This window comes from Sylvia atricapilla, chromosome 13 (assembly GCF_009819655.1).
Source record: "Sylvia atricapilla isolate bSylAtr1 chromosome 13, bSylAtr1.pri, whole genome shotgun sequence".
NCBI lineage: Eukaryota > Metazoa > Chordata > Aves > Passeriformes > Sylviidae > Sylvia > Sylvia atricapilla.
The window spans coordinates 12622652-12648174 of NC_089152.1; the positions used below are offsets into that span (position 1 = coordinate 12622652).

Sequence of the window (25523 nt, forward strand, 5' to 3'; positions counted from 1 at the left end):
TTTAGAAGTCATAAAAAATGCTTGTCTGTTTCAACAAAGAAGCCAGTAAACAACATAAAAGACCAATTAGACAGTTTTATATCTATTGGAGTCATTCAGCAGGAAGAGAAATGGTGCATGTCTTAAGATGAAAATAAGTTGTATACAACAATCTGGAATGTGTAAGAAAATTACTGATAATTCCAAAGTGCAGTGAAACCAAACAGAATTGCAGTTTAAAGATTAACAAATCTGGTTACATGCTTTACGTACTTGCTAAAATAATTTTCATTTCAGAGTATACAAATACTTTCAGGGAAGCAATTTCCTGTCTATGTATGACTTTTAATTCACTTGGTTTTTAAACAAATCCTACACAACTTTTCCTGAGCAGAAAAAAAGGTATTTCCCTTGTCGAAAGTCCTTTTCCCTCTCTTCTGCTTCACATATCTATATGGAGCCACAATACAGCATGAAGTAAAATTATTGAGCAGTATATTATAGAATAACACAGCAAAGACTAGATCTCAGTTTTTCTGTCCTGTTAAAACTCTTAGCTGATCCTATTCCCTAAGACAATATCACTGGATAGAAAACACTTCTTTTTTTGTAATATCTAGAAAATTAAGTAAAGTTCCAACTTCTGGGGATGAGGATACCAATGGCTATGCACATCTCCTGTTCTTCTGTCTTCTTTTCAAAAGCGGAAGTTCATTCCTTTATAAATTTTGATGATTTTTTTTAAGACCAAATGAATATTTGCTGAAGGATATGCAATTCAAACACCTATTTAAATTTTCCAAGATTATGAGTGTATCAACAAGGCCTCAGGGCAGTATGCAGACACACGAGGAGCTCAAAAGACACATATTCCACTTCAGTGCTCTGTGCTTGCCATGGGTTTGCAACTATTGATCCCAGGTCACCAAAAGGTTCCATCATTCTTGATTCCTGCAACTACACAGAGTCTGTTTGAAGCAATCAAGGCTTCAATACTATTGTGGAATTAGAACCTTGAAAATATAATACTAAAACATAATAAATAATAAATCCATGATAGTCACACCATGCATTTATTTCACCTGAAAAAACAAAAAAAAACCCAATAAATTTTGCTTAGAAGGTTTGCCTTGGAGGGCAACAAATGAGTATGTAAAACCCTGTCCAGATAAAGCAGGAAGTGTTGACATGATAATCTCCATGGGGTGATTTTACATTGAACAATTACAGTAACAAATAACAAATGTTCTTGTTCACACATAAAAAAGCTGATATGTAAAGGAAGAAATGTCCTTAAAGATACCTGCACTTTCTCTTTTTACAACATTTAAATAATTTTCAAACACACTAAGTGAAGATTCCCTCTTCAAAAGAAAGATTGGAATATACAAGTATTCAGATTATATTTAAAAACCAAAATAATTTTATGCCAAATTTTCAGAACACTTTTTCTAAAACATTTCTTCATATAATGGAGTCAGCTGCATTGTCCTGAGTGACAGATTGAGCCATTACAGCTGCATGAATTTGAAAGTCAAAACTACTCTGAAGTAGAACAATAGGAAAATTTCCAACAGAGATGGATGAGAGAAAAACAAAAAAGCACAGCTATGCATTTGGAGAGACAGCAAAAAATCACAAGACCTGTTTGGTCTAATATTAGCCACCAAAAGTTCATAATCAGCCTTTCAAACAAATTGTGTATTTTCACCCAGTCAGAACTCTTACAGGGAACCGAAGAGGGAAGACACTTCCACAGCACCAGAATCAGTCCCATGTAGAAGCTGGCAGAGACGTCCCTTACTGGAAGTCTGTGCTGCAACTGCCTTGCCTGGGACTAAGACAAACCTGCTCAAGGTGCTCTGCTCCTTCCCAGGCCATGTCAGCACAAGTCAGATAATTCAAGTGACCAGCTGGATTCTATAACACAACACTGAACAGTGTTCTTAGGGAAGGTACTGGATTCAGCTGAGAGGTAACTTAGAGAATAACAAATAAAACACAACTAGAAGCAGCTCGATACACAGACAAAGTGCCTCACAAGGAAGATGTGAAATGAAAACGAAAAAAGCCAAGACACAACAGCAAGAGTCTTGGACAAAGCAGGAGGATTTCCAGTTGATGTATCTGAGTAGATACTGCAGAGATTTGGGGAATCTGGGAGAGGATAGAATCATTAAAAGCCAAGAAAGACAAAAAATGAGAAGAAATGACAGGCAGAGTTGATAGAGCTGAAAAAATGCCAAAAAGCATGTCCATTTGCAGTAATAGCTGGTCATTAGGAACAGTTAAAGGGAGTGGAAAGGGGTGGAAAGGGTTTTCATGAGAACAGAGAGATAGAACTCTGGACAACTTGTGCAAAAACAGCTGTCAAGAAGGCAGCTCAGCAAGTGTGAGTGAAGGGAGGGAAGTGCTTGTTTCAGAAACCAGGAGACAGGCTGGGATTGGGTCACTGGTGCAAATAAGGGAAGTCTCCCTCAGCCCTGTCACCTGCTCAGAAGTACACACACCTCCTTAGCCAAAACAGGCAAATAAACTTCACAAAACCCTGGTTTATGAAGTTACATAATGAGTGCATGCAGTGAGCAAGAAAGGGGCCAAGGCAGAGACCTGCAGATCTTTCTTTCCTAAAACATCATGTTAAATGTTCAACTAGAAAAGAAGGTTTCTTAAAAATATCATAGAAGAACAAAGGAAATTGGAAAGTTAAAAATAAGGAAAGTACAGTCTGGCCCAAATAAAGAGTGAAAGTAAAAATGGTATTATGTAATCAGGGAAAAAAAAATCTCAGCACTAACACCTACTTTACTGCATGTTCTCTTAGGAGAATAGGATTTATGTACAAATATCAATAGATGAAGGACTGTTCTGAATTGCTTACACTGAGGATGCTGATGGAATTAAGTTATTTAAACATAAACACTGTCATCTTTATTCAGAAGACACTCTGTCCTACTTTGGGTTTAAATGGACCTTAAAATTACTTTTGCTTCCCTTTGAAAGGTAATCTCTTTAGTCAAAGTGGCATAAATAGAGTATAAATGAGCCCCAAAATCTATGAGTCCATAAGCAGTTAAAAATCATTTCTGGTATTATAACTACAATAATATTTTCTTCTATTCAGTGCAGTGTCATTTCCATTGTTACACGGATAGTAGAGATCACCTTTGTTAGCATGGAAATAAGGTAAAAGGATATATTTCATTGAAGCAAATGACCTTGACTAGCATATAAAGATGACATAAATCTTCACTGGACAGCATCAACCTTGAGATTTGTAGTATTTTTTTCTGTTGCATCTTAATGAGCTCTTAGGACTTGTTTACTTGAGCTTGATACCCATTCTCTTACATTATTGAAACAGAAAAGTCATTAAAATAGATATGGTATTTAGAATAGTAAAGGAATGTCATAAGATCGTAGTATTTAATGAAACATTTATGAATCTAGTTTCAAAATATTTCAAACAATTCCAGACATAAAAACAAATAATTTCCAAAAGATACCACAGACCAGCCTTTAAAGAACAGTCGTTGAACAAACTGTTGAAGCTGTTCTTTGTGACTATAGCCTAATCACAAAATACAGCAACAACTCATCATGGTCATTCATTTCTACATGTTGGCTTAAAACTCTGAAAAACCTTATTCTGGAAATATCCTATACTAAAGTCTAAAAAACATGCTCTGCATATCAATTTTAGAGGGCAGACACACTGGAGAAAGAAGTTTGCATACCTCAGGCAAATAAAGCATTTAGTGTTTTCTGATAAGATGCCTGTGTTATTGATAAGGTGGATTAGTAACTTAAAAACAGTCTGTCTGCAGGGAAAACAAGAACTTGTCATTCAAAACAACGGATAGGGCAACAAAAATTATTCTTCATTTGAAGATGTTAGGGAAGAGAGCATACAGATGATAAATATATTAAGGTTCAATATAGAATACAAAGCAACCTGCATCTAAATCAAACTGCATAAAAAACCAAAAAAAAACTGTAAGGGAACAAAATGGTGATATTGTTTTATTTTTGTACATGAATAAAACAACTGTGCTGCAATGTCACTTCTGACCTGTTTGGCTTCTACAGGCACTTATAGTATATACCTAAGAAGCTTGATGGAGCAATAATACTTTGAGTACTATTTTAAAAGCACATCTCATAGATATCATAAAAAATATAATGAAAAGTATAAGACAGCCATTTTTGCTGAGACTGAAAAATATCAGTGCAAGAGTCCAACAACCATAAAATAATACTTTCCAGAATTTCTGCCTAAGGTCCAATTTGAAACTCAAGGAATTACAGAGAATTTTTTCCCCTCCTGTAATAACTCACAGTAGATTTTTGTTTTATGAATTTCAATTTTTCCTTAAATGTGGAATTTTTGCACCTTAACATCCTACATCCTAACTCACTTTGACATGGCAAACTCCATACTTTTATCACACAGGAAGGAACCTCATTTGTTTGTCTGCCTATTCCCTGTTGGCTTGATGTGCAACTTCTTGTTTGACAAAAGGCACAGGTACGAGCTCAGCACACTCTCCATGACCCCTGTGGCTGAAAATCCTTCGTTTTCTTTCTTTTCCAGACTGACGGTTCCTAATCTATTTTGCTTCTTCCATGTATTTCCAGCCAAACTAAAAGGGTAAGATTATTTCACAAATGTTACAAGAAACACAGAACATATTCATGAGCTGCCAAGAGAAACATCAGCAGAAACTCAGCACATCCCAGAGGCACAGGGAAGGCAGACACTGAGGTGACACTGTGCAGATGGAACTCCCACCCTGCCCCTGTGGCAGGTGATGCTCCCACCCAGCAGGGTCCCAGCAGGCAGGAGTCTGGCTGGATGGGGAATTGCCCCTGATGGCACCAGTGCTGAGCACAGCTCAAGGATCACTCACAGGTTGTCCCGTGATACTTCCTGGTATGATGCTTGCCTTTGTTGCCACACCAGGAATGCTGTTGACTCATGCTCAGCTTGCAATTCAGATTCTTTCACGAGAAACTGTTATCTTGCTTTTTCTTCCCCATCCTTGCAGAAGATTAATCCTACCTCAACCTAGATCCTTGTCCTCATCCTTATTGAATTGAACCCTATTTTTTTTCTAGACCATTTCTCAGGCTCTAGAAACCAAAAAATTCATTTCACTGACAGAAGACATCAGATGCTAGTCATTTCAGAAATTTTAGTGTCATTTGAAAAAATTTGCACAAATGTATGTAGTTGTCATTAATTGAGAATGGCTGGTTGTTATCTTCTGAGGATTAAATATCTCACTGGTCCAGTTTTCATTACACTTTCTTTAAAAAAGAAAGAAGAAGATGTTAACCTAAACACATTATATTCTGAAGTGAATGTGGCAGTATATGGAAGTTGAAAAAAGCCAGTATGGAACCAGTGAAACTGGAAGGTCCTGTAACTTGAAATCCTTTACAACAAATGCAAAAGTAGGACCTGATATGACGTGGCAGAGCTCAGTTTGCAGAACAACCAACCCACGTGCCGGGGAGCCTGAGCTGGCTGTTGCACTTTGGAGCACCTGCAAACAGAGCTCCTGCCACTTGCCAAGTGAATTGCAACTAAAGAACATTTTTCCTTAAAGGTTTTAACATATCAAAAAGCACCTCAAAGGAGAAAAGTCCATTTTCCTTTCTCCCCATATCTATGAGGGCAGCATTCCTCCAGACAGAAAAATTGGAATTTTCAGTGATTCTTTTCCCAATATACCTTGAAGTTTATTCACCCAGAGGGACTTCCCTACTTCTCTCAACTAAAATATAATGGCATGTAACAAATTATGCTCTCAAAGGACATCCCATTTTTGTTTCATTAGTGCAATGAAACATTCACATTCAATTTTAAAGCAGTTGTCTTGATCTTAGTTGTGATTTATAGCAGATTCTATCCATGTATTCTGTGTAGTATATATTATAAAACACCTAACTAGTTAAATTTGTCTCTGTGGGTTCTGCTGCAAGAAATAAAATATTTTCCCATAAAATTCACACAGCATCTACTGCACAGCTCTGAAGCACAAGATTCTGTAAAACTTAGGAGGATTTAAAAAAGGAAAATACAACCCCAAACTGCCTTTTATTATTCTTCTATTGTTATATACTGTTTCTTCTTCTCAATGTCCTCTGCTAGAAATTCAAAATTTCTCTTTTCCAATTTCCCTAAGTGTGTCTTTTATCAAACGTGATGCAAGACTGAATTATTTGATCAACACCATTTATCCCGCTCTCTTTTTTTTTTTTTTTTTCAACCAGTGATTGGGAGACAATAGGGAAGAAAAAATTGTTACAGAATTAGTAAAGAAAGCCAAAAACTGTTAGTTACTAGATAATCTGTCTCTTTTAAACTTAACTATATAGCATTTCCTTGTCTATCCAAACTTCTAAAAATATCACAGAATATGCTGAGATGGAAAGGACACACAAGGCTCATCAAGTCCTACTCCTGGCTCTGCCATCCCCAAGAATCCCACCCTGTGTCTGAGAGCATTATCCAAACTCTTCTGGAGCTGTCTGGTGCTGTGACCATTTCCCTGGGGAGCCTGTTCCAGTGCCCAGCCACCAACCACCAGGATGGAGAACCTTTTTTCTAAAAAAACACAGCAAAATTCCCTCAGTTTCTGTACATTAGACAAATGGTGCTGCAGAGCACACAGTGCAGATGAGAATCCTATCACTGTGTCATTAGCACCTACAAAATCAACAAAGAAATACTTTCTATTTTTAAAATTGTGTCATTGACAGCATTAACATTACTATTTCATGATACTAGATTGATTTGGTATTCAGATATAAAATCTTTAATCAGGAAGCTTGCAGAGGATTCTGTTCAGTGCCTTCCTACAGAGAAATTCTTGCTGTAGACTGCATCAATTTGCTTTTAAAACCAAAACTAAATGAAAGTGTGCAGCACAGTTATGACATTGACACATCCCTGTGCATATATGAGTGTTACAGTTTTATAGTCTTCCCATCTCTCGATCAAAGCTGTCCAAATAGCTTAATCCATGAAAAAAAAAATAAAATACACACAGCCTCTTTATTAACCTCTTCTGGCCAGATTATTGTTATTCTTTTGCATTATGGCCTTGGAGATGTATTACTGATAGGGAGGTAAAGCCAACTGCAGCACAGCATGACTCTGCTGAATGGCTGCTGTAGGAAAGTGGAAGTACTTATTCCAAGACATTTCTGTGATGCTCCCTACTGTTAAAATGTTATCTGACTTTAAAAGATTTTCAGTTCAATTGTAAGCAATAAGTAAACTCAAGCAGTACAGAACTGTATACTGAAGAGTTTCACTAGCTGGTCAAACAGGAATTATTTCAAGAAACTAATGTTGTATAGGACTGCTTCCTGGTGGCTGAGACCTCTGATTGGCAAAAGACAGTGGACTTTTCAGTCAGCAAGCTAGTTACCCATGGATGTGGCTCAAGGCTGACACACAGATTGACTGGTTCACACTAATTTACTTCACACAGATTCCATTTATCTCCTAGAAGATCCCCTGGCAGCAGCTTATAATGGCATATCCTAGGATGCCTGCCTGCATGAGTTTTTAAAGCGGCAGAGCTTGATGAATCTAAGTCCAGAAAACAGTTCACAGATTGAGGACTAGGTGCAATCAAAAACATCAAGTAGCACAGCTGGGACTTGCTACCTTGCTTGACTGGTTTGAGCAGCTGAGCATTAACTACGCTTGCTTTCCTGCTGGCAGCCCTGTGTCACTAGGACAAATCGGAGCACTACCCGACAGAGGAGAAGAAAAAGATAAAAAAAGGAAAGGAAAGGAAAGGAAAGGAAAGGAAAGGAAGAAAGGAAAGGAAAGGAAAGGAAGGAAAGGAAAGGAAAGGAAAGGAAAGGAAAGGAAAGGAAAGGAAAGGAAGGAAAGGAAAAGAAAAGGAAAGGAAAGGAAAGGAAAGGAAAGGAAAGGAAAGGAAAGGAAAGGAAGGAAGGAAAGGAAAGAAAGGAAAGGAAAGGAAAAGGAAAGGAAAGGGGAAAAGGAAAGGAAAAGGAAAGGAAAGGAAAGGAAAGGAAAAGGAAGGAAAAGGAAAAGGAAAGGACCACAGATTATTGCATTGAATGGCTACTATTTACAGATGCAGGAATAACTCATTAGAAGATTTAATTTCTTTTCAACCCTAGGATTATTAAAGTAAATAATGCACTGCTACAAAATAATACAAGTTTTGATGTTGGAAATCTGGAAAATTTTCTTTTGGTCATGGTGACGGTTCCTAGGAAAAAGACCTGAATGAAACTAAAGTTGTTCTCTTCCTTTCTTATTGAAAACAAAATATATTCAATCTAGTAATTCATGTACAATGAAAAATAGTTACCAATATATTTGATTATTCATTACAGCAATGTGAGCTACATGTCAATGCACTGCTTTGCCCGCACGGAGAACAACAGACTTCAATACATGCGAGTTTGTAAGTACTATTTTTAAAAGGACTGATAAGAAAAAGACTGAAAATACAGTCTTAGACTCTAGCTCTCCAAACTCAGATAGACAGAGCCTATTCTAAGAAGCACTTTCAGAAAGGAAGCAAAAATTAATATTATCAGAGAATACATTTGACAGCAAATGTATTGTGAGAGATCCAAAGCACATTTAGTACTTAGAAGGTTAAAGACTCAGCTGTAGTGCTAGTTGATGAAAAGTAGGATTAAGGCTTTAGTATGAGTCTTGACATGATCATGTTGTCTGCCTGCTGTCTTAAGCTTGAAAAACAGCTGGGATCATCTTCTTATAAGCTCCAACTCAAAGATGTTTAAGCAGTTCCAAATCCAATTAAACAGAGGTAAATATAAGGAAGGGCCCTACTGAGCCAAATCATCTTATTTTTTAATGAAAACCAGCATAATTGCAGGTTACACAACTCCTTAATCTCAGTTTAAACCTAACAGACTGCTGCCTTACAGTGCAAATGGCAAGTCCAGTTAACCCAAGCATTCTGCATTGGTGTGCTTAATTTTTGATCATTATCCTTTATTATGTTACTTGTAATCCTAAAAGCCTATGATTGTGTCCAGATATTTGCAAGGATTGTACCTGGATATACAGGGATTCCTCTTCTAAGAGTAATGGATTAATTGGATAGCACTGTATGACTAGTAGATGGTTTGCAGTGAACTGCTGTGCAGTTTTTAATTTGTGAACTCCTTTCTTCTTCTGTGCCCATCCTTTAAACAAATTGCCTTTTTGAAACATTAGCAGTGTTGCTGGAGTAGCCTATCTATTCTCACCCCTAACACGACAATTAGAAATAACACTGCTCTTTAGAGTGGGCTGCTTACTAAAATCCTCTTCATAAAAATTAATGGAAGATATGGAAATTGTATTTTCAGAGGGAACTGCATATTCAATTTAAAAGTGGCTATCTTATGAACATGACTCAATCAGACTATGACTACTTAAAGGCTTAGAGCATTAGACCCTTTATTTTCCATTGAATCAAAACATTTTTGAGGTGATCATATTGTACCAAGGTATGTATTTTTTACATTAATAGATCTAATACTCTAAAAGCAAAAAAACCACACATAGGTAATCCTTCTACTTGTCCTATAAATATGTACAAGGACATTCTCCAAGGATGAAAAGGCAAAATCTCATCAGGGACTACTTCAAATACAAGCTCCTCATGTCGGTAAGAGCAAGAAGGAAATTTAAATGATCAGGAGAGGACTGTTTGCAGTAGTTGTGTTACATTATGCATGATTCTCGGCTGCACAGGATTTAATTAATGGTTTCCAGTTACTTGGCTAAGATTTGTAGTGAATTGGTATTTAGGGCAGCAAACTAACATCTCACACCATGTATTTTTTCCCAAACCCCAGTTACTAGGGGTTGCTGTCCCCTTTGTTATTTCGTAGCTGGAAATCAGTTTTGTATATATGAACAATAATTTTGGGTTCTTTACAGAAGCATAAGTTTAGACTAATTTTAAGGCAGCTAGTCTCCTGATGCATCTTAGAACAAAATTTGGACTTTGCTATTCTCTGAATTAATAAGCAATATCTGTGGCTATGTGTAAATATCAGAAGGCTCTTGTTGAACTGTCAGATGATACATAATTATATCGGTAATGAATATTACCAGAAAATAGACATAGGTTTGGGAAACAGACTGTCCACTTTAAGCATCACTGGACATATCTCCAGAAAATGAATATGGCACTCCCTCAAATGAACTGATAGGCAAGAATTTCTGAAGTACTTAATGGGTAAAAGATGGCCGCTGCCAAATACTGCACCTCCACCTACACTCATCCCTATTCTTCTGACCATCAGCAAGATCTATCTGAAAGTGAACAAAAGAACCTAGAGACTCCCCTTTGAGACAGGTAATAAAGAGGCAAGACACACAACACAGGCACTTCCAAGAAGTTGGACATTTAACACACACTGACAACTGCCTCTGTGCTCCAGAGGCTATGTGAGACCACATGTGTGAAAAACTAAAAGCACGGGTCCAAAATGTGCAACTGGTCTGCCTTGCCAGCTTAGATGTTGTACAGACCACACTCTTACCAGAGTTAGGGACCATGGAGGGATAAAGAGCCAAGGAGTAACAAATGTGAGCTTTTCCATGATCCCGTTGACGCATTCAAGTGTCATGTATGTGTGAGGCAGAAATTATTTAGATGGAGAAGTGGCAGGATATTTTAAAATGTCAAATTCACTGCACTTCGCTTAAATAAGGTTGGTAAAATACAAGAGGAGGCTGCTCAATGCTGTCAAACTTAACAGTCTGTAATCAGCTTCAGTATTGCTCACTTTCAGGGTAGGACTCAAGCCTCCAGAGGAATGAGCTTAAAAAACAAAAAAGAAAGAAGAAAAAAAGCTTTTTTGGGTTCTTTTTCACTTTTTTTTTTAAGTGTCAGCCTTTTTTGGGTGTTGAGCTTTTATTCCCCAGGAAGAATAATTTGCTTATAGAAATAATTGCATACTATCACTTTGCCATATGAACTAGGACTTTTAGGAAAAGAAATACACAAGACAACATAAGATTTACCATAAAATTATGAGAGTTGGTGAAACCTTACATTCACGGGTGGTATTTGTATTACTATAGTAGCCAAATCACTGATTAGAATTTTCTTTAATGTCTGATCATTAGTTTCTTGTTAGTTCTGAAAACAAACATTTCTACTGCTTTTTGTATTATACTTTGTCAAAAGTATCTAGAATATCTTTCTTTAGGTATTTCGAAACCTAGGTCTACTAGAGTGTTTATTTGTACACATCTATATTCCAATTCACATACAGAAAAGGTAGGTATACACTGACTATTGGGAAATTACTCAGCCCTCCACAAGAAATTCCATATGGAAATGTCCCACCAGCCTGCTGCAGATACTTCAAATTGTATTGTTGGTATTCTTCCCTTCTACTGGTTGATTTGTTTCTGTTCCTATTTCCTTTCAACTACCAACTTGTCTGCACATTCAGAGGTGAATCCAGGGACAGTCATATATATCCTTGTTCATACAGAAGGATAAAAACAAATTTAGTGTTTCAGGATACAAAACTGTCAGTTCAGGAGATCACTGAAGGTTGCACTCCAGAGTGTAAGATGAGTGAAGTGGAAATGCCAAAAGGGCTCCTGCACAAAAAAGGTACAAATGTGCAGCAGGACCTTGACTGCAGTTTGAAAAGCACTGTGCAATGGCTGTAGCATAATTAACAGAAAACACAGCCATCTTGTAAAATAAATCACAGAATGCTCACTCCCTTCTTCACCTCTGTGTTGACTAGGTGCACTTTTATAAAAAGCAATAGAGCTGCTCTTGATTTAGCACAATGTAAGTTTGGCCAAGGTGACCGAGATTAAGCAAGCAGTGTAGAAATTTTAATGGATATGTGAAAAGAACAGATACTGTAAAAGTAAGATGACTTTCCAAAACTACATTCAGAAGAACAGAAGACAAGTTCAATTATAACTGGCACTCAGGAATCTGCTTAATCTCTTCCAAAATAAACCACATAAATTCTGAACTTCAAACAGAGCTTCAGACTTTTATTCCAGTGATCTGAGACTGCACAGCTGTAGCCCCACAGTGGAACCCAGTGAAAGGTCCACAGTGCTTTCAGTTGTTAATCAAACGCACAGAGCCCACTGAAACTCCCAGGTACCCCAGTCTTTGCACATCCTTTATCACAAATGACAAATGCAGGTGAACCTCCAGCCATAAACTGCTCCCATAACCCAAAGATTTTCCAGAGGAGAACAGCCTAGCTCTGGCAAGAGAGCTCCAAGACATTTTTACATTGCTACAGAATTGCAAGAACTCTTGTGGCAGTATGTGAAAAATACCTACTGTGCACGTGGCCTGTTGGATTACAAGGTGCAAACAGATCTACAGCTGTGTGAGGCATTAGTACCCAGGGATATTAACTTAGAGACACTATTTTCCCTAGAAAATATGAAAGGCTAAAGAACATACTCAAACAGTTGTTACAATGGGAAATATTAAATTCAGTATTAAAATTTGGGATTACAGCTCTATTTACCATACTGTATTGTTATAAAAACATTTCTCCTGTCTATTTAAGACTTTCCTAGTAGCATACACAGCTGCCACTTCAGGTTCCATTCCCACGGCATTACTGTCTCAGAGCTAAAGGAAAGGGAAAATGTGGTTTAGAAGAACAAATTACTTGATTTGTTTTAGCTCATGAAGACAGCTACAGAGCGCAAATGAATAGGCAGGGCTCCCTTTCCTTCTTGTCTTATTTTTTGTTCTAACAATGCCGCCCTCTAAAGAGCAGATTTTTGTTTCTTTGAGACTGCACCCTCTTTTGGATACATATTTCTTTCTTTACTTTTGGCTTCTCAGGGAGCTTCACTTACCACTCAATGAATGACAATAGAGGGGTTCTCCTTTCTCTTTGTTCACCTGACTTGGAAAGACAGGTCAATCTCTGCACAGTTAAATGTTCGTTAAAAGAGGAAAATGAAATTTATTTTTCATTAATCTGTTAAGTACTGCTTTCTATGTATTTTTCTGCTCACTATATGTCTGTAAGTATTATTGTTGAGTTGCTTTACACTTTAAGCAGTATTACTTTCATTTATCCAGCGACTGGATGGCATTCTCCACATTTCTTGAACCTAAATTTTAGAACCTTTGAAGCATTTTACTACACTATGAAATCTAAATGTGGTCCCTTCTGTACACATATCAGCAATTTATCTTTCATGAACATTTAGCATTGATAATATGCGTAAGGAAGAATGATATATGTCTTTCTTCACTCTCTAAAGTACATTAAGACGTGTGCTAGGGCATTTTACAAACATTAAGACAGTGTTTCTCAAACAAACTGTGAACATTTATTGCACCATGATTTTTTTTGTTTGTTTTCATTATAAAGGCCAGAGTAGGACCTGGGGTTAACTTGCATAGGGCAGCACACGGCCATGGCTCTAGAAGATTCAGAAGGAACACAGAGAACTCTCCACACAGCTCATCTGTACTAAAAATAGGTTACTTGTTTGGGAGCACAGTGTGTAGGTAGAAGCAAGTATGATATATAAAATCACAGAATACCTGCAAGATGCAGACATTACTTATGAACATGGGAAACTCTGTACTTCAAACACTCACAGGGCAAAATCCTGCATTTCATTAATACCAAATGGCTTTAACATTCAGTTTAAAACAACCCAACCACAAAACCCTTTAATGTGCCATCAACACTGTAATGAGTACAAGACTGTTATTAAAGCTTAGGAATTTGTTAAAAGGACTACTGCACCAAGTTACAACTCTCCCCACAACAAGCAGACTTTCAGCTTACCACAGTTAGAAGAAAACACTTTGTTCCAACCAAATATAATGCACACCTTGACATCTTACTAGTATACCTTTTTTTCCTCTCCTACTAGAAATACCAAAAGAGAAGAGCTGATAACCTTACTGAATGTTAACTAGTGACAGAGCTGCATTTACAAAGGTGATTGACTACATGTATTTGAAACACCAGAAATACAGTATCTACAATAATTTGAGTATCTACATGAATACAGATGTTCAGGATTTTTTAATATTATTTTATTACTACTTGTTCATAGCAATTTTCTTCATTAATGTACACAGGATTAGTCATATTTAAGATAGGTACAAATTCTGTTACTTAAAGAATTTATTTTACAGCAGCATTTAAGAAACCATAAATTTATGACAGTATTACTAGAGGAAATTCATTTCTATGAAAGCTGTATATTTGCAATACAATGTTGAAGTATATATTGCATTAATACTTCACTGTGCTTCTAACGTTAATATAGGTTATTTGTTTATTACTACGTCAAGGTTATTCATCATATGCAGTGTCAGAAAGCACAAGCTGACATCTCATATTGTCTGCTTCAAGGGCAAGACCAATGTGACCTTTGGCTCCTTCTTTTAAAAAGGATGAAATCATTCCAGAGGGATAATGCTGAACTGCACAGCTCCCTTTAAGAATCAATCTGCCATTTATGGTTTCCAATTTTCCATACTGTAGTATGGCTTGTTAAGATCTCATGGCTAATTTTCTCTTCAAATTTAGTGTTCTAAAATTCCCCAAACATTTTCTTACTGCAATGTCATTTATGCTTCCAATTTTAATCATCATAGAAGCATAATTTCAGATCATCAGTTCTTTTTAATTTTTCCAGGGTGCTTCTGGATTCTGTTTGGACTAAAATCATTCTGGCCAGTGACTTCCTAGATCTAGATCACATCTTGAATCAAAAAATACTTTAGATCCAACGTTTTTTCGTTCTACATTCTGTTTTATCTCTAAGAAAAAAATCTTAGTATTTACTGACTTTTTTGCTTTAGCATGCTTCTAAGTTCTTCTATATTCAACTGATACAGGTATGCAACTGAAGGTAGAAGATACAGTTAACAGTGAAACTAGATCAAAAAAAGAAACAGCAAATAGGTAACTGCAAAAGTATGTGAATGATAAAAATGAGAGGTCATCTGTTAACTAAGGAGCTCTGCCTTCAGCTGCCTCTGTACCACGCCAGAGGAAAGCAGATGCACAATCAAATCATGAGCTAGATGTGAAGCTACGTGTGTTATTTCACAAGGATGACAAGGTATGTCCATGATCTTGAAGCAGACATATTTGTACAGGCAACTCCTCCAACTTCATCGAACTCAAAGTGAGTACATTTTGGAGAGAGAGGGATGAGATTCATGTGTATTGGTAATTTTATTATCTGCGCGTGATACTGATTTCACTATAAAATTCAACCAAGGAGAATGCAGCATTCTTTGACCTAGCTGATAAAAGGTCAGAAAGCAATTTTGAATAATAAATGAGACCTGCTGACCTCATGACCCAAGTCTGGCAGGGTCAGCAGCAGCCCTCTCACCAGATGCTGATGGCAGATATACAAACGCAGACAGCTCAACTAATGAGCTTCCCGGATAAAGGTTTTAGATCCAGTGACATTAAGTGCTATGCAGTATATAAAATAAACTTACAAATAATCTGTGCCATAAAAAATTAAAGTGATATTTACAGTGAGGTGCAATATGACATACTTTGTAATCTTCACTACAATGATTATTTTACTGCTTCTCCTAGGTGGCCATTAACCAGAAAATATAATACCTGACTAACACTTCCTCTAAGGTCTTTTCACGCTTATATGGTTCCCATTCAGTGGATGTACTCTGAAAAGACAGACTTTGATAGTTCATTTTCTTGGCACTTCATTTAATAAAAGTCAACAAAAATTACTTTTGAGACAAGTTTGAGTTTATTTTATTAAAATTCAAACCAACATATTTCTTCCTAGTGAGTAAAAGAAAAGCTTAGGGTATGCAGACCAACAACTATTTTCTTCTCATTGCTTCATGAACACTTCCACCCAGAAATGAGTTACATAGTGCATGGTTCATGAAGAAGAGAGGGAAGTGTGCTAGAATTCATTCTCCCACCTACTTTATATTTCACTCTAATGTCTTACTCCATTCCAGACCTCAGAAATCCTGAGTTTCAACTTTACCTTGGCTGCTAGGTCTGAGTTCCATAAACTATCGTGTCATTCCTCAGGTATATTACCACTACTTGCTTGAATTTGTAGGAATATATCTATATATTTCTGTTCTGCATGAATTAGCAGTGTAAGGCCAAATTTTTTGAGATATATTTTTTGAAATCTGATTTGTAAGGAAAGATAATTAATTAGGTTCTCTTCATCTGCAAATAATTCACCATGAATACAATTAACTACAGGAACCACAAAAACTAGCTTTTCTGTCTTTTTAAGGTTACTATTATTAATTCTATGGAAGATGTCTTTTAGCCACTTACTGAAGTCTAGAGACTACATTGAAAATGCTACAGAAAAGTTATTGTGCTCTATTCAATTCTGTGTTTCTTTGCATAACCAGTTTTAACTTATACAACAACTGGAGTTTAACAACTCAGAAAAACTCAAATATTTGCTGGAGATGGAAGAAAAAATACTGTCCCATTTCATTTAAGGAGAATCTGAGATACTAGGTTACATGAAGAAATATTTCTTTTAAACTTTAGAAAGTTACAGCCTTTAAATTTAATTGCATTCCTGCATGTTCTTGAATTGTAAAAAGGATAAAGAATGATTAGTTGATTTAATTTTGTCAAACAATATGTATATTTCTACAATATTATTTCCCATTTATCTCATCTTTAAGTTAACCAGCTTTAAAATTGCATTTATATTGTTAATTTTTCTTGCCTATCTCTAAGGTGTCCTCTATTTAAGCCCTAGCTTTTCAGTCAGTAAAAAAGAACATGACCTCTCCAAAAGGCCTCCCAAGCAATGTACATAATAAATTTGTAATATTTGCAGTCTTATTTACATTCTTCGTATATCTTCACAGTACACCAACTCTTCTGAGTGCTACTGTACTTTTGACTGAAATGCTACCCCTGACATTTATAGATGGAATTTACCTACCCAGTGGTGACTGGCATACCACTAGGGAGAGAGCATCTGTATCCTTCTGATCCAGGGGCTGCCAGGAGCCATTTAGATCTTTTTAATCAGTGCTGAATAAGGAAAGTCAGATGACTACCCCCAAATTTATCACTGCCTCCAAAGACCTTGTAGCTGCCAGTAGCTTGGGTGGCTCGCGCAAGGGATTGTCTTGGCCACTCGCCTTCCCTCTGCACTTGTGAGGACTTTGCAAGGGGAATTACACACTGTCTCTACATAATCTATCCCAATTTTTCACTGAGTCAAGTGTGTGCCCAGAATACAATTTTGGGACTTCAGTACTGTGTGTAGATATCAATTAAACTCATTGTTAGTGAGCCCAGCTTCTAAATCTAAGTGCATTCATTTAAGGAACCAGTAACAGTAACCAGAACCAGCTCCTGCACTCTCAGCCTGCATGCAATTGAAACAGAATTTGATTATAAATAGATTAAATTATAAAAGTTGCTCAAAAATCTGCCTGTAGCTTTACCTCATGTATTCAAAACATCAGTAGCTTCCACTACCAAGAAAGATTTTCTTACTACATCCAGTGCATCAGTAAAATGGACTGTCTTGATGCTTTGATTTGTGTCTTGCCACTTAGAAAACTATGTGTATTATTGTAAGTCTGCCAGATTTCCTTAAAAACATTACATTCAATCTGCTTTAAAATAGCTACTCCATTTTATAGCTCTGAGAGTACAAAAAATTTCGGAAGTCAAGAGTTGTTCACAGTAGCTTCAAACCCATTGTCTCTCAACAAGACCCTACGAAGCTGTGCACCAGCAGAAGCTCCTGCCTAGCAGAGTAAATTTTCCATGACATATACCAGCTGCACTTATGTTAATTATATACTGGTGAAACAGTGTGAAGCAGAACAGTGCAATCTGGAATTAGATTCAGGGTTTGGAGATACATCTCCTAATGAACACCTGAAAGTGCTTTAATCAAAGAGGGACAGGACAACTCATGAGATCCACCCAGTGGGATCACCTATGAGGAGAAATTCCATTTAGCTTTGCTCAGCATGAGAAAACAGATGCAAATGACAGAGTGGATCTCACTATAGGCTTGCAAGGATATAGCTATGGAAAGGAGAATCAGAAAAATTACTATACTCAACTGGTATTGTAATAACAGGAAACAAAACTGTTACAGAAAATCCTCCTAGATAGGTACTACAAACTAAAATTGTTAAACAAATCTAGCTGTGTTTTGATGTACCCTCTGCCCCTGCACCATTATAACGACAGCTAATGCATGATGGGCTGCTCTTTTCCATTGCTTGTGCTGCTTTTCATGCGATACAACACCACCACCCCATTTCATTTTTTATTCTGCACATTTATGCTGTGACTACATCCACCAAAGAATCCATTTTACCTCTGTACTCCAAATGAAGAATGTGTAAATTAGTACTGTTCACTAAAAATCAACATGCTTTTCAGAGTGTACAATATTTATTCTTCTTAACCCAGAACAGCGTATTCCCAAAAGCAATTAACATGCCTTATGCTCTTTCCTGTCCTCTTTCTAAAATCACTACAAAGAAAACTAGAAATTAGATCTTTATCTTGGTATGTTTTATCCAAATACAGGCCAAAAATCAAAGCCCTAGTTGGCAGCTTTCTAGCAAAATTATGCTTGATAAGAGCTATGTTTATATATTCCAGAACAGTTTCTACTATCTGTGGCTTTTGTTTTCTTTTAAGTAAATACATATGTCACTTTTCCTTGAAAAGATTGTTTTATTCTGATTCTGAATCTGTACTACAGTTTTGCAACTTGAATGAACTAATCAGCTGTAAATTTTCTAAGTAGAATCTGCACATTATCACAGTAATAAACATACTGATTTTTTTTTTTTAATTTCAAAGAAACAGTTTCTCTGCATATAAGCTCCAAGATGTCTAACTGCACCCCCCCCCCCCCCCCCCCAAAAAAAAAAGGGGGGGGGTTTACTTGTATTCTTGTTTAGGAACTCAATGACAGATGTTACAAGCATTTTGTCAGAAGTCAACATATTTTCTCAATCCTTAAAAATGCACTTAATTTCCATCTTCTTTTTTGAATTTCACTTAGGACTGGCTCACACCTCAGAGGCAAGGAAACACTGGTCTTTATACACACTTTTCAAAAAAAGTATTTGAGATTTCTACTTCTTGTTCATACAGATTCCCTTTGATTTTATTCTTTATACTAGCAGCTTATTCACCTAGTAAAATCTAGTTTTATAGCAGTCCACTGTATAGAGGGCAGCTTTCAAATGTTACCATTGCCATTGGATAATAGGAAAAAAAGAAAGAGATAATCAGATCCTCTGGAATAATAATTGGTAAAAAAAAATTGCTTTGGATAAAAACAATTAGTTACAAGCACTACGACTTGAAATTCAGTTCAGTGTTAAAGAGACAGTTTAGAAGCACATGGTACATTTATCACAGCTCCACAGACAAGTTATTGAGCTGTCTGTGAAAAACAGAGCCAAACAGGAAAGCTTTCAGCAGAAAGCAGTGGTTGAGGTCCTTGATTGATAGAGCTAGATGATGCAAAGCTGTCTGATGGCCTTTCTGCAAAATAAAGTGGAGGAACTCAAGGTCTTTCATGACGATCTCTGACCACAGATGAACAGCTACTTTATTACAGCACAGATTGAGGTTGCACCTTAGTCCATATTCTGCCACTTTTGGATGCACACGGTTAACTTTACCAACAATCCACTGTATTTAACATAAGTGTCTGCCATCTTTATACGATTTTAAAAGGGCAGCAGATTGCAGTAGTTAAAAGCTTAACCTCTTTTCTGTTTAACTGTGGTGATCGAAAAAATATAATCACTTTTATCACAGGGTTCTTATTGCAGTGATAGGGCTGATTGTTCAGGGAGAAGTGCCTCATTTAGAAGATACAGCAAAATCCCTGGTATGCGTAAGAGCCAAAAACTACTCATGCTGCCTCCTGCAGAAATTAACTAATTTATTTTGTCCAAAATGTAAATCCTATATTCCTAATGACTTGGGGGTGGTTCCATTCTCCACTGATGTGATGCTACAGATATCACAGAATATATCTTTGCAAAGCCTGAGGATGATTGTAGCACATTTACTTCTAGGAGAAATTGAATATTTATCTCCCTGTTTGTGATATTTAACAAACATTATTTTTTATGAAAAGACACTAAGAAGTACTTACAGCCACCTACACAATCCTGACTTGTAGGGCACATTCAGGCAAGAGTAGTGACTTCTCTTCACAGTACAAGTTGAGGGTATTTTGTCTGGGGTTCTCAGAGCTGCCTGTGATTCACAATGGCTTAGGCTGTACTGCCTCTTTCATTTGGAAGTCCAACTTGGAGCCAAATACTATGACCCAGTCACTTCTACACTTCCCACATTGACACATTTCTGGTTTTAGAAAAACAAAAAATTTTCAGAGTACATAAGTTTGAATCTGGGCCATATTTTAGTTAAAGTTAACTAAATATATACTTTTAGTTAAACTATTAGCGTAATTAGCTAATGGAGTTGCTAAAGCAACTTTCTAGACGTTACTCTCATTCTTCAACCATCCTTTGAAGAAAAATATGTTTTCAGATATTTAAAGTTCTTTCTCCTTAATTATAGGTCTCTCTCCCTCATTGACAAGGCCAAAGAAAGTAGTGTCTTGGACTTAAACATTGTTGTAGGCTCCTTCCAGATGAACTATCCCAGTCTAGTGCATTTTATATTTGAAATGCTTCAATTCATCCTCACATTCATTTGTACACTTCACTCTGGGTTACTCTCTCAGCTCTAGTGCTCCACTGTGAGTGTCTTTAGAGCAGAACAAGTTACAGTAAAGCAGCAAACATCTCTCCCCAGGAAGTGTCTCAGTATGCAACCAAAGTGTCATTGATTGCAAAAATCTGAGTTCTAACAAGAACAGGTTCATGTATTCAGACACTGTCTACAAGAATTATTCAGTTTTCTAACATTTTCTGTTCTGCAGTGATGAGTCTTGCTAATACCAACACATCTACTCCCCATGTCTTTGACAGCCTTGGTTATAAGTCAATGTTAATCACTATCCCCAAACTCTTTTCCTCAGAATAGCTCTTTTCTTTCCATTACCTTAGTTTAATATTTACTTTAGAGGCTGCTGCCTAAATTGTCTAGTTATGGAATTCAGTGTGTCATCTATCAAAGGATTGACAAGAGGAAGGCTGCCCTGAAATTCTGACTTTTGAATTCACAGAACTGCCTAGCTCCTTTTTCATGGTTGAAGTGGCATACAGATACTGTGACCTATGTACTCAGCTTTCAATTCAGTTATTTTTACAATAACATACACCAGAAGTAGTTTTAAATTGTAACATTCTAAACACCTTACTTGATATTATTTAGTTGGATCTATTCTGACTGCTGGCACAAATGCTGCAAGTCTTTCACAATTTTTATGCAAAGTAAGATTTAGAGTAATATCTAGGCTTTTCCCCCTGTACCATATAAAAGACTCCTCAGCACAGTACCACCTCATAAAAAGAAAGATCCTCTCAATTTCCTGAGTTTGATACTGGTCAAACAGAGTTGAGAAAAATAAAAACAACACTGAGTGCTGTCAGTAGAGACAGGCACTGGGAAATAAAAAAGGATTTCAGCCTTAAACTGGTACTATGTGTTTCTAAACACAAAACTGTAAACAACTTCTAAAGCATTTAATATTATCTCAAAGTAGTCTTTCCCTCTGATTAACATTAGGAACAGTATGTTTTGGCATACTAGAGGCTGAACTATAAAAAGGATTGCTTTACTATACCTTGGTTGCGTAAGTTCAATCTTGAAATAAAAGAAACCTTTATTAAAAACAAAACACCATGTCTGGTTCATATAAATAAAGGTGTTTTAGAAACATGTATTGACTTTTCCATGTTATTAAGCTTTTTAGATGAATCCAGTTGTTAAATGGTTGTTCTAGTAACTGGCCTGTCATCTGGAAATGTTCTTAGATTGTTTTTTTGACACAATGTCCCTGCAGAAAGTTGGGCAGTGTGACACAGAGAGCACAGGTTTGCCTATCACACTGATTACTTGATGTAATAGTAAGCAAGCTTAAGTGAACTGTGTGTCTTCAATCTTTCCAATCACTTAGGGATGGGCACCAGAGGATACCATCCATCATCCATGGCCTGAAACATATGGTGCATCAGCAATCTTAGGCTGACCTAAATGATAGTAAAAGCTGCTATGCTGTTCACAATAAGGAATTGTTGTCCACTGAATTACAGGATTGTGATTAGATTGCTAACATGGCCAACTTGATGTATAAGTGAAGTGTCCAGGAAAGATATTCCCTAGGATCCTTTGAAGATTAATTTATACCCTTGAAATGTGCACCAATCACAGAATGAAAAAATATGTCAAGGTATTTTTCTTGTGAACAAAAAAAGCATTGCAGTGGTAACAGCTATTAATTTATTTTTGGCAGTTTTAGCCAACAGAATTCAATAAACACGGTTCTTAAAGGTTTTCCTTTTTTTTTTTTTTTTTTTTTTTTTTTTTTTTTTTTTTTTTTTGTTGCAAGGTGTTTACTGCTTAACTCCTAAAAGCACTGAGTTCTACAACAATATCTCTTATAAGGCAGACAGTTCCCCCCTCACATTCTATTTTAAAATTTCAAAGAATTGTAATTACTACACAGAAGCAGCAAGACTAAAAATTCTTAATTATTGTATTACTATGTAACAGATCTATGAGTATACTGCAATATTACATATCTTATTTCAAAATAATAAAAACATGCACATCTGACCACTGATCCTCAAATTATCAATTTTGTCTCTCTATAAATTAGATTATTCTTGTCATGTTATTCATTCATCAGTTTAGGAAAAATCACCCGCATCACAGAGCTAAAGCTTCAACTGCAATATCAACTTCGGTGTGACTCTGGCAGGGGGCAGCAAGGAAAGGGGGAGTTATTATTCCAGAGTAGCTCTATCTCTTAAATCCTTTTTAGGTAGCAAAACACAAAGAGTGAAAAGCACATTTTAGGAAGCACATGCAAAAATTGAAAAAGAAAATTATTTTATAATAGCTAGGATCTGTATTAGAACATAACAAAAAACCAGCATATGTTTGTGCTGACCATCCAAGATCATTCAAAAACCAGCTTACTCCAGGCTGAGAGAAATTACTCCCTTATAAAACATGGAACTTTAAAGAAAGTGTTTTGCAAATATGTCTTCTATATAAAATTATCATGAGAAGACTGGAAACATTGGTCTTCTCAGCCCTATCTGCCAGTCTATTTTTCATTTGTGACTTGATTTGTTTTTCCTGGAACATGTGAGGCAGATGTGCCTGCTGTGCCTGTTAGCTCAGGCTTTCGGCTGGTGCTTTAACTTCATTTCTGGTGTGCTTGACACCAGAATAAGTCCTTAACCACATACAGGTCTGGTTTTAAAACATTCCTACCCATGCAATTAAACCATTAAATTTAATTATATAAAAGCACAGGTTTAAAGTCATGGGGTTGTTTTGGTTCGGGTTTTTTTTTTTTTTTTTTTTTTTTTTTTTTTTTTTTTTTTTTTTTTTTTTTTACTATTCCCCAATATAATCTGCTGACAGAAGAGTAATTCATATAATGTACTATATATCACACCTTGACACAGATAACAATGGTCACTGGTGAAAGGGGCTCCAATTGGACCTTCTGAGAGGACATGCTAATTAAATAATAAATTCTTTCCTGTGCATTGAGAAGGGTCTTAATCGGCTAAAAATATCTGAGACACACCTATTAGAATAATCTAAGCTACAAAAACCCTACTTTTCACTGAAAACACAAGCTAGGACCAGTGTCTACTTAACTTATATAAAGAAATAGATTGTCTTTTCAGTCAAGACAAAGACTTTTGTTCATTGCCACCATAAACTTGATAGTTCGGTGAGATGCAAAACCCTGACAGAACTTCATGTCCAAAAGAAACAGAAAAAATCTAGTATTAGTGTATTAGTAGTATATTAAATTGAGCTTGCATGTTTTAATTATGTCAGATAGGTTTTACTTTTCTCTTTTGGCACTTCTGAAGAAGAAAAAAACAAAAGGAAAAAGGAAATTCAAAACCTATTCAGATAAAAGGCTGGTACAGAGAAAAGAATACACAGACAAGCTACTAACTATTCTACAGGAAATACTTTCTGGATTCAGGTTCCTACTTCACCCTCTTCACTGGTCTATCTGAGCATCTCCTACTGGTGCAGCAGGTGATGTGACTATCATACATCATAGGAGAACAACACAGCCACCTGGTCTTTAGGGAATTAATGATACACATCTTAAATGTGATATAAGTTGGACTTTTCCAAGAGTAGGGAGAAAAAATTCTTCTGCTGAAACACTTGGAATTTGACAAAAAAATTCCTCAGATACACCAGAAAGGTTTCTGTATTCTTTAACATTTGAATAGTCATCTTTACTAGCACTGAAACTGGAAAACTAAAATATGATGCTGAAGCAAGACAGGATACTTGGTGGAGATAACTTTGGTCCTTAAAATAAAACATACAGTGAAACATTACATACAAACCAGACTTGAGAGAATACTGAACAACTTAAGTTCCAGAATCTGGGAGCCATTGTGTTCTGATTGGTTCTGTGCACCATGCAAATATGAACTCCCATTTCTATTAATGATGCTCATTTGCTTTGAAACATTTTGTTTTCTTTTACATAACAAAGAGAACTAGATTCTGTACATGTGACACATGAAATTTAAATAGATGCATTAAGCCTTTTAAAATTGTGTATAGGGGCAGAAGCATGCCCACAGATGAACACATTGTCCACCCTGAAATTTAACAGTTCTGTTGAGATACATTCTAGTGGTGATGGATATAAATGTACCTCCAACTGTTTCAATATTTTCTTGATAAGCTTGGTAGGCAAGAAAGGCTTCTTTTGAGCTATTTCCATTTTTTGTTTGCTGAGACAGATGTCCTGATCTCATTATTAAAGACAAGCACTGTTCAGTTGTGTTAATCTGCTGTGTATTAGCTGGGACTCCCTACTTCCATACTAATAATGACTTGTATAAATAAAGGAGTTTCACCTTTCAGCATGTTTTTCACAAAACACATAATGAACAATTTCCATCTTACTGAAAACTATTACAAGCAGCTTGAAGTAATTTCTCTCCTTCTGCAAGGTTTGTTTGTTTTTTTTAACAAACAAAACTACTACAACATTTACCTTCTCTTACTGCCAGATAATATTAGTAATACTGTTGGTTCAATATTTGTATGATCCTAATTTTATTATTTCCTTCCAAATAAGGTAGGCGAGTCTGTTATTCCGGAATTCAAAGGTAGAAACATTTCAAATATATAAAGTTATAGACCAGGTTCAGGAAGCCATTCTCTATCTCTTAATAGTTAAAAAAATAGAAGATGCAAAATTCAAAGGTATCTCGCTTCATATATCATTTAAAATAATCCATGCAATAAGTTTGTATCCCAATTACTTGACAGAACACTAACCAAAGCGTGACAAAAATTCTTAA

General features: G+C 36.3%; 1 protein-coding gene and 1 long non-coding RNA gene across 2 annotated transcripts in view; one reads left to right on the forward strand and one right to left on the reverse strand.

The window, feature by feature from the left end:
• Nucleotides 1-22633, forward strand: part of LOC136367092 (uncharacterized) — a 195987-nt gene extending 173354 nt beyond the window's left edge. The window contains exon 2 of the long non-coding RNA XR_010744637.1: nt 22486-22633. This is a non-coding gene — a long non-coding RNA (uncharacterized lncRNA). The remainder of the gene's footprint in view (nt 1-22485) is intronic.
• WDR72 (WD repeat domain 72) overlaps nt 1-25523 on the reverse strand; it is a 93079-nt gene that overhangs the window by 6238 nt on the left and 61318 nt on the right. The window lies entirely within an intron of this gene.